This window comes from Propithecus coquereli, unplaced genomic scaffold, assembly GCF_000956105.1.
Source record: "Propithecus coquereli isolate 6110/MARCELLA unplaced genomic scaffold, Pcoq_1.0 Scaffold802, whole genome shotgun sequence".
Taxonomy (NCBI): domain Eukaryota; kingdom Metazoa; phylum Chordata; class Mammalia; order Primates; family Indriidae; genus Propithecus; species Propithecus coquereli.
Window position 1 is genome coordinate 528,623 of NW_012154197.1, and position 10,287 is coordinate 538,909.

Consider the following 10,287-nt stretch of genomic DNA (forward strand, 5'->3'; position numbering starts at 1 on the left):
CTGTGCATTTTAGCATCCAGACTGTCAGCTTCCTCGAGGTGGAAGTTCAGCCTCTCTTTTACCCCTCCTGGACCAGGAGTAACAGGTTTGCCTTAGCACCAGGCTCACAACGTTGGCTGCTGTTGCTGCTGCTGCCGAGGATGGTGAAGACAGGGCCAGGATTAGAGGAGGCAGTACTTTAGCAGTTTGGGTCAAGAAGGAGGCTAGTGGGTCAGACTCCACTTACCTGAGTTCCTGGCATGAGGGGACGCTAATGAGCTGACCTAGAAGAATCAGAGTGCTCAGACTGGAAGGGGGAACGGGTGGCACCACTTGCCCTGGTGGAAAGGCATTTGTCAGGCCAGGGCCCTGGGGCATTCCTGGAAACCAGCCACTGCAGAGGGCATGGGTGGCTGCTATTCCTCCCACCATGTGTGGGCTGGAGATCAAAGAGCTCACCCAGCCAGGGAGTGGGACATCCTAACATCCAGGAGAACCACTGCATGCTGCCCACGCCCCACCAAAGCCCAATCTTAAGATGGCCTCACATGGCCCAGCAAAGGCAACTGCCTCTCATGAAAGCCAAGAAATTACTTGTCTTCAACCCACCCACCCACCTGACTCAGCACCTCTACTAGTAGGCTCCTCACCCTGAACAGCACAATCCACACACATATGAGAGACCCATCCAGGGGCTAGTTTGTGAAGAGCAGGGACCCAAGGACAGGTGCACCTGTTGTGTATGGTGGCGGGACGTCTCCAAGGGCCTGGAGACCAGAAGGGACCCTCTCTAGAGAGGAGTGGCCTGAGGGTAAAGGTGAATTGGGAGATGCTGTCATCAGAAATGTAGTAGCATTGGGCTACCACGTGTGGGCTTGGTCTGGTCAATCAAATTCACTTTGTCCACCCCAAAATTTATGTTCCACATTCATTCAATTGTTCTTTTATTTACAAACTATATATTGAATGCCGAAGATGTGCTGGGGCAGTGCTAGATGCTGCGACTACAGAGACAAGTAAGATGAGGTTGTGATCTCTGCCTGGGGACACATGATGGAGTGGGGTGCAGTGGGGGTGAGGGAATGAGCAGGAAAGACGTCACAGAGGGAGATGCTGCTGGAGCTGGGCAAGGGAGGGAAGAGGCTCCAGGCTGAAGAAGCAGCCTGAGAAGAGACAGGGCGATTGAAACAGCGTGGCATACCACGGCAACTGTCGATGTTGCAGTGCAGTGGGGGCATGGGGTGGAAAGCAGGGTGGAGTGAGCACTGAAGCTGGAGCCCGATTCTGCAGGGCCCAGTAAGCTCTGGATGGGTGGTGGTGAGCCCACTGCACTGGGGAGCATGGGAGGAAAAGCAGGTCTGGGTGGGAGGGGCTGCTGAGATAAGGAGTCAGCTTGAGACATGTTGAGTCTGGTCTGTCTGTGGAGGGCAGTGTCCCTGAGTCTGAGGGGAGCCCAGATTGGCGCCTTTTATACCCACCTGCTCCATGCCAACCTGGCTCCCCACCAGAGGGAGGCTGTGCTCCCCTTTTAGCCTTCTGTAATGAAAGGTGTGGAAAATCTGCAGAGATCTTGAATGACAGTGGAAGTCTGGAAGCAGGTGAAGAAGACAGTGGTTCTGTCTCCAGCTCTCCAAAATGGGCAAACCCTCCCCAGCCCCAGTCTTCTTTCTGTTCCAGACCTGCCATTTTGCACTGGTCTGGGAGGCACCATTGACATTGGGTGTCAATGTGAAGGGCGCCCCTAGAACACCACTGCAGACTGATCACCTGCGTCACTGGCCCTGAGGAGCCCCCAGAGGCTGGGCTCCCAGGTGCCCTTCCGCAGCGCTGGGTGCTGGCTCTCCAGGCAGCCTGGCTCCAGCTCCCAGCCTCTTCCACTCCTTTTCTGCAGTTCCATAGGGAAACATCCCTTCTCCTTCTCTGGCTCCCCCTCTGCTCATTATCATCATATTTATTGTTATTTTTTACGATTTATTATTACTTTGAACATTTTGGGAAAGAAAAACCCAAGGAGATTAAAAAACTCTTTTCATCTTTCTAAGTTCATTTCTGGTTCATATCAATTTACAGAAACTCATTTTTACATACCTGTGATCAATAGATCCATGTCATGGTTGTGTTCTGCTTTGATCAAATTACAATGTTTCAAAAACACATTGCCTATACAGAGATCGTTGGCACACTGGCCATTGTCCATGTTTCCTGAGGGTTCTGTCACACTGCTTTATGAGTTTACTTAATCATTTTCCCATTGTTGGGCATTTGAGTTGTTTCCAACTTAGTGCAATATAATAGAGTGTGGGGGGTGGTTGGGAGTGGGTGTGAGGATGGCTTTCAAGCAAAACAGGTTAAAACGGGTCACAGAACCAGTTTCTGGCAAAGAAAGGAAGCAAAAATGTTAAGTAGTGGGGCCAGTTGTCTGGCTATAAACAAGAACGAGGTTAAGGCACCTTTTGGCCATAGGGGACTGAGGTCCTGTACCCGGAACTCGCGATGGCTGACTCATGGGGAGGCCGCGTGGCGTGGAAGAAGCAGGGATCTAGGCAGTTGGAGATGTGGGCTCAAATCTTGGCTTTGCCACCAACTCGGCCACTGGGATCCTGGACTTTCTGGACCTCTGCTTCCTCGTGCAAAACAGGGTGATAGCTCTCCATCTGGGGCTTTACCTAATCTAACAAGATAATAAATACACAAGAGCTTTAAACAAGTTGTAAATATTGTGCAAATATGAGTTATTAAGGTGTGGGTCCAGACTAAAAATTTGGAGGGGAAAGGAACTATTGTCAAGAATTCGGAATTCTCTCCGTGCCCCGCTGAGCAGAAACCTGCTTGCTGCAGGAAAGGATCAGCATTGCTGGTTTTGAGTACTTGTTTACACTTGCGTTGTGCTTCCTTGAAAAAGAGGGCTCAAACTGCCCCAGCCAGGAGCCAGGGCTGCTCGGCTCCCTGGCCCGACGTGGCCCAGGGCCTGGCTACTGTGTATCCAGCAGCCCCTCGAAACTTCCTCAAATGCTTTTTTCTGGGTTGGACCAGAAATCCTGATGTAGCTTTCTTCAGTTCCCAAAGCTGCAGCCCATTAAAATTAAGGCGGAGAAGGCACTCAGTCACTGTAAACAATGTTCAAGGAATCTGTTCTGATGATTCTTTGTGCTACTTTGTGTATTTCTCTGTGTGTGTGTGTGTGTGTGTGTGTGTGTGTGGTGAGGAGTTTACTGAAAAAGCAGACATCGTGCAACTGGCCTTGGACTTCAGCCTCTGCCTGGTCAGTCATTTATCGAGCATCAGCTTTGCGTCGGGAGCTGTGCTAGGCGCCACAGATGGCACAGTAAGCAGGACAGACACAGTTCCTGCCCTCATGGGGCTTTGAGTCAATAGCACAGCTTTGTCAGAAAATCGAGGTCCCCCAGTGCCCTCAGAGAGGGCATCTCCTCCTTGCTGTCTCCGTGTGCCCCACCCTGAGCAGTCCTTCTCAGGAGTACCTGGTGTGCGCACTCCCCCTGCCCCTGAACCCGTGTCAGATCCCAGGGTGGGGAGGGACAGTAGTCTATTTCCAGAGTTCGGAGATGCTCACCCAGCCTTGAAGTTGCCCTGAGTGTTTTAGGAGCTTCTGGGAAACTGTCTCCCTGGCAGGCGTCCTCTCCCGCGACAGCAGCGAGTGGGCTGGGGAGGTGGAGGTGCCAGCTCGCCAGGCTCGGGCACTGCCTGCCTGCCTGTGCCTCTCGCAGGCACACCCCCCACCCCCACCGCCGACCTGCTGCTTGCCCTAGGACTGGAAATGGTCCGAAATCGAAGAGATGTGGTTGGCCAGGCTGGTTAGATCCCCCGGTGGGTACTGCTTCAGGAAGCCTGCCAGGGGCTAGTGGAGGGGTTCCTTTTGACTGGAAAGGTGCAGGGGCTGGACAGAGTGGGACAGACAGAAGCCGCAATCTCCCAAAGCTCAGGCAGAGAGCGTCTTGCCCCTTTGCCCCAAAGGCCCGGCCCTGAGCCTGGTTTGTTGGAGCCAGAGAGGACAGAGTGGTGGGCTGTGGGTCATGTGGGCTGCTGCTGGGTGGCAGCCGCCTTCCTCACCCTCTCTGGTGTGCAGGGCGGGCCCCATTGCGTCAGCCTTGGAGCCTCTGCTCCTGGCTTTGCAGCCAGCTGGGCCCCTGGAGGAGGGACTCTCCCTGTTTTTCAACAAACCATTAACCATTTCACCCTCCTAGCCCTCCCTGCAACCAACCTGGATTCCCAAGGCTGCCCTCAGGCCTCTCTGCCCAGGTCTTGAAAATCTCCCTTCTGCTCCATGACACCCAGGGGCTGTGCCTGGGCAGCCTTTTGAGAATTGAAGGTTCCACCATACCCAACGCAAGCCTCGTCTCTTCCCCGGGAAAAGAGTTAACCTCCGTCATTCCCACCCTCAGCGTTTGTCCCATTCTGCAGCGGTGAGGAAAGAGCTCCTCAGCCTCCAGCATGAGCTCATGCCACTTGCACACTCCAAACAGAGTCCCGCCAGAGGGTCAGCACGACGTTTTAGACCTGGAGCAAGAGCAGGGCTTGAGCCAGAGGCCAGAGCTTGGTCCTTGGCCCCTCCCCAGAGCCTCTCCGGCCACTTCCTGTAGACCTGTTTGTGCCTTTGTCCTCTCTGGAGGGGCTTTGGGAGGGAATGGGTGGAGTGAGGGCCCAGAGGGCCCATGGGGCGGACCAAGGAGAGTCGCAAGTACATACTGTTTCCCTGCTCCTGTAGGGGCTGGCTGAGGAGGCGTGGGGTGGGGGCGGAGAGGCCTTTCCAGTCAGCAAAGCCCAGGCCACATTCCCGCTCAGGACTTTTATCTCCAGCCCCAGCATTCCCTTCACCACCACACCCATTCCAGGGCCTGAAATAGCCTGAAACTTCATCCAGGCCTAGGCCCGGGGCCCAATTTCAGCTCCACAAACATTTGGCTGCACTATAACTTGCAGGATCCTGAGCTGGGTCCTGTGGGGGATGCAGAGATCAATGAAGCCCAGCCCCTGCCTGCAGGGAGCTTGCAAAATGTAGCCAGATGACTGCAGAGGCGAAAGAGAGATGCCTGCGGAAGAAGAAAGAAAGATGCTTCCCGTGGAAGGAATGAGGGAGCCCTGTGCAGGAGTCGTTTCTGTTGAATCTTAAAGGATGACTAGGATTTCATTAGGCAGAAATGAGGGATGCTTATTCTAGATGAAGAGAACAGCAAGAGCAAAAATACAGAGGTGTGACTTTCAGAGTATGTTTGGGAACTTGGCGAGCAATCTGGTTTGACTGGAGCACATGGGAGAATATGGAGCAGCTTATGGTTTCCATGGGTGTACGAGTTTGTCTAGATTTCTTATGGTCTGAGGGCTCCCAAATGGCAAAAACCTGTTGGTTCACGGAGCTTTACAGATCCGCCAGTGGAGGCACAGAAAGGTATGAAACTTGCTTGGAGCTGCACACTGCATGCGTGACGGAGCAAGGAGCAGACCCAGGTTGTCCCCCACTTCTCCATTTCGGCCTAGTTCAGGTCTCTTAATCCAGGGGGCTTAATCCATGAAGCCGGCTGACCCAACAGACCCTGCCGCCCCTTAGCGGGCCAAGAAGATGTATGAAATGAACCAGTGATTATTGATGAACACGGAGATTTAGGCACGTGAGTGTTCCTCACGGTGTTGCGTATTTAGGAGGAATGAATAGCTGCAAGACATGTGATGGCAATAAAATGCCAGCATTCTTTATTTTTCCAAATTTATTTAAATCTGGTCCCAAACTCCACGAACAGTTAGTGAGAAGTCTAGTATCATTATTAGGGCTTGGCTCATTGGATTTTACAAAAAATAAAATAAAAATCTCCAAACAAGCAAACGGGCTTTTGTTCCTTGCAAGACTGGGGCAGCGGGTCCGGATTCAGTGGAGCTCACCGCTGTTAGTGGCTGCCCTCGGGCTGCATGCTGAGCATGGATCCTCCCTGTGGGTGCTGCCTCTCTGGGCAGGCTGGTGAACTGCCCACTCACAGTGGCCTCTCCCAACAGCTGGCCACTTAGTGGGCTTTCTTCCAGCTTCCTTGCTCCCAGCTCCATCCTGGGGTTGTGCATCCCTGGAGTCGGGAGAAGAGTTCCAGTTGCATCTCAACTTCACCACTGTGGACACTCATGATTTCCCACCCTCTTTCCAGGTGCTGGGAGTCACTGCCCACAGGTAAGTGCACTCTTACTTACCAATTAAAAAACCACCTTCCAACCTTTCTGACCTCCTGGACTCAAAGTGCTGACCACCCTCTTGGGAGGGAGGATGTGGGGAAAATGCTTCACATTCTTTTCTGAAGAGTCCACAGCCAAGAAAACCAGTTATGGCTGATTTCTCAATCATATAATTATGCCACGTTAAATGTTCAATTAATCACCCTGTTATGCTTCTAACAGTAAAAGAAAAGTTCAGTAGCAGGTGACAAAAATATGGTACAGTCATACAAGGCAATACTGTGCAGCCTAGCAGAAGGATATTTAATGACATGGAAAGATGTTCATGAAAACGTTGGTAGCTGAAAAAAAGCAGCTGTTAAAATAGCATCACAGTGGGGCCCAATTTTGGGGTAAACATAAAGCTATATATCTATACAAAGAAAAAAGAACTGAAAGGTAAACACCAAAATGCTTATTTCCTTTGTGCAGTGAGATTATAGGTCATTTTGACTTTCTCATTTTTGTATGTTTTCATTTTCCAAAAATTTTACACTGAGTGTGTATTACCGTATTTTGGTGAGTAATTGGAAGAAAATTTTAATTTAAAGTAATTTTTTAAACTACAAAAGTAATACATAGTCATTGTAAAAAATCTAAACAAACAGACATATATGCAACAAAAGTGAAAATCCTCTATTTCCCTACCCACTCCCATCCAGGCTTAGAGTAGAGAACTTCCCCTCCATACCGTATTTTCATATGTGGATTTTTCTATTGTATATATGGCACTATCCATATTATTCTCTAACCCCTCTTGTGATAGTTTCCTAGTTAAAATCAAGATAATAATGGTACCCACGTTATTAGGATTTTTGTCAAAATTAAATGCATTAATATATGTAAAGCTCTTAGAGCAGACCCTGGCATATAAAAAGCACTACATAAGTTTTAACTATTTTAATGTACTTATTTATTTATTTTTGCTAAGCACGGAAAACTTTAGTTAATTTAATTTCTGACAATCACTTCCTCAATATTATCACGTAGTTCTTTGTACCTTAAAAACACATATTAAAAATGTTATTCCACTTAAAACCATTCCTGTATAAATATTAACATAGGATGTGTGTCAGAATGCCACAGAACATTTTGTGAAGATAAAATAAAATTAAGATGGAAGCTGAGTTAGAGATGACCTGATTCCCCACCTCAGGAATTACCCAGAGTCAGATACTCCAGGACAGAATGAAGATTTGGAGAAAAAAGACAGTCACCCAAGCACGGAAGGTGAAGTGCCCGGGTGCCCTGGCAACTGGCTTCCTCTGAGCAGAGCGGAGAGGGTGGCTCCCATGCTAGGCCTGGCCCTCCAGCAAGGTCAACCTCAGTGCCAGGGGTGCTGTGGCCCACGCTGAGCCTGAGTGGGTCCTGGCCACTTTGAACGGGAAGCCGTAGCTCAGCAGCACCTGGGACTGCTGGCCCCCGTGGTCCTAGTGGCTTGGGGCCCTCATACTGGCCAGCAGCATCCAGCACTGTGTGAGCACCATGAGGCCTTGAAGCTCGGGTCCTAGGATAGAGAAGTTACAGGTATTGGGAAGCAACTGGGGACTTGGCAACTGGCTATTTAAATGGATCCTCTTTTTATCAACTTCAGCCTCCAGTGTCTCCTCCAGGTAGTCTTGGACGTTCCTCAACATGGCCCTTATAAGCGGCACAGTTGTGGGTCACCAGCTCAGTGGCCTTCCCAAGGCTGGCAATCATTTGGGGTGTTCTCTGTCCCTGGCCTGAAATTCCATTCTTGTCCACCTCCAAATGGGATTGGGCGCAGAGCGGTAAGTTCACTGAGCCCTAGTACATAAAATGCGCTAATCCTGGGACCACAGAACTCGTGCCCCACAATTGTAAGGAAGTCCACGGCCCGGTCCTCCACATCCACATGCCTTTTCCCCAAGGCCTGCCTGGTGTCTGTGTGTGCGAGAATGTGAGGCAGCCTGGCAGCTGCCTGTTTCTGGTTCAGGGCTTTCATGTGCTGATGATTTCAGGGATGGGCATGATGAAGCCAGTCTCATTGTTGGCCAGCATCATGGTCACAAGGCATGTGGTCAGGCGGACGGCCACGAGGATGTCATCAACCTCTGTCTGCCCATTCATCGTGGATACCCAGACAAAGGTGACCGTGGATGCTTGTTCTTTCACCAGGTGCTCCAGGGAGGACTCCAGGATGGAGCCCAATGTTCAAGTAATAAATGCGCCACTATTCAAGTAATAAAGTGGGGTTTGGCTCCCTTCACTGGGCTATCATGCCCTACCATATCCTCCTTTGGGATTTAGTTTTCGTGGAAGTATTTCACCACAGAATGGATTATTAAATTGTTTGACTTCATGCCCTGGAAGTGAAGATTACAACTTGAGGCTTCCCACCTTTCATTTTCACAAGGCTTTCCCGAGCTGCGTTTATAATATCCTTGGCCTTTCTACTGGATGCCAGAGGAGAGGGGAAGCTGTAGCCATCTGCCTTGCTTCCCACTCATGAAGACTGGAGCATGAAAGGACAGTGGAATAATTTGCTTAAGATCACACTGCCAGGTAAGGACTGCCCGGACTTCCCCAGGCTTCTAGTATGGCTTCAGTCATGGCCTGGATAACTTCTGGCTCCAGGCAAGTGGTTTTATTATAGTTCACATAAACTTTCCTCTCCTGCAGGCTCTTCTCTTGGCGTCCATCGGGCAGACTCCTCCTTGGAGCCGTGGCCACCTCCATCCTGCCCAGCTACTGCCAGGCTCCTGGTGCACCCTCCCACACTGCCCCTGCCCCTCTGCACTGCCCAAACCCTCCGTGCGAGCCAAGCCCAGGAGCCGGGCTTAATGTACTTATTATTTATTTATTTCCCACTCTATTTCATAGCCATCCCTCCTCATTAGGACCTTATCTATTTAATACTTAGGAAAAAATTAAAGAAAATTTGTTTGAAAATGAAACAAAACAAATGAATAACTAATTTCTTGTCTATTCCTCCCACCACTGGCAGAGGGGCTGCCTGGTGAAAATTTCCCCCTTTGTCTGTTTGTACATGCCCCAACTGACAAGCTGGGGTGGCCTTTCCCTCAATGACCACAGGCCTCAGATGGGCAGTCTACTCAGCCAAATGCCCTTCTTACCTAGAGGCTTGGGGTTACCTGAACTATTTGCGCTTTTCTGGAAGGAAAGGAAGCAGAAATGCCCTAAGCTCCCTAGAAATCTCCATGGCTGTGAAATACACAGAAACTTGGTTGGTAGATTTTGTGCCATTTTGGGTGTAGCTGCAAAACAAGAAGAAAAAATGATCAGGTTGATGGTGCAGCTGTAGGAAAATATGAACATTTGTTGCATCAATCACTGAAAATGTGTCAGCAGGAAAGAGCGGTTTTAACAATTGTGATAAGACAGTGAGCCTGCAAAAGTCACTTATCACTGAGAGTAACATGACTATCATCTGCATTTTAGATACAGGAGCAAAACATAGTTATATCCAACTCACAGACTAGGAAATGCTACCAGGAAGTGTCTTTTATGGGATGTTTGCAGAATCCTAGTCATTTAAGTTCCATCCTTTTAAAAATTAATGAATCATTACACCAAACCCAGAAAAAGAAATTACAAGGAAAGAAAACTACAGACCAATATCTCTCATGAGCATAGACACAAAAATCCTCAACAGAATATTAGAAAATAAAATCCAACAATATATTTAAAAAAAGAATAGTACACCATGCCCAAGCGGGGTTTATCCAGTGAATGCAAGGCTTATTCCATATTTGAAAACCAATCAATGTAACTCCCATATTTGTATTTTAAAGAAAAAAAACCATAGCAATTTATGCATAAAAAGCATTTGACAAAATTTGACATCCATTTATGATAAAAAAAAGAAACAAAAGGCACACAGTTTGAAAAGAAGAAATAAAACTGTCTCTATTCACATATGACATGATTGTTTATGTAGAAAAGCCCAAAGGATTCACATACACACACACACACCCCTATAACTGAGTTTAGCAAGGTTGCAGGAGGTAAGGTCAACATGGAAAAATCAGTTATATTTCTATATACTAGCAATAAAAATTGAAAACCAAAATTCAAAAAACCAATAGCATTTCCAATAGCTAAAAAATGAAAAAT

The 10,287-nt window shown here is 48.8% G+C and overlaps 1 pseudogene; it reads right to left on the reverse strand.

Moving 5' to 3' along the window:
- Positions 1 to 7,341: 7,341 nt before the first annotated feature.
- LOC105825525 lies at positions 7,342 to 8,889 on the reverse strand (annotated as a pseudogene).
- Between the last annotated feature and the right edge of the window lie 1,398 nt (positions 8,890 to 10,287).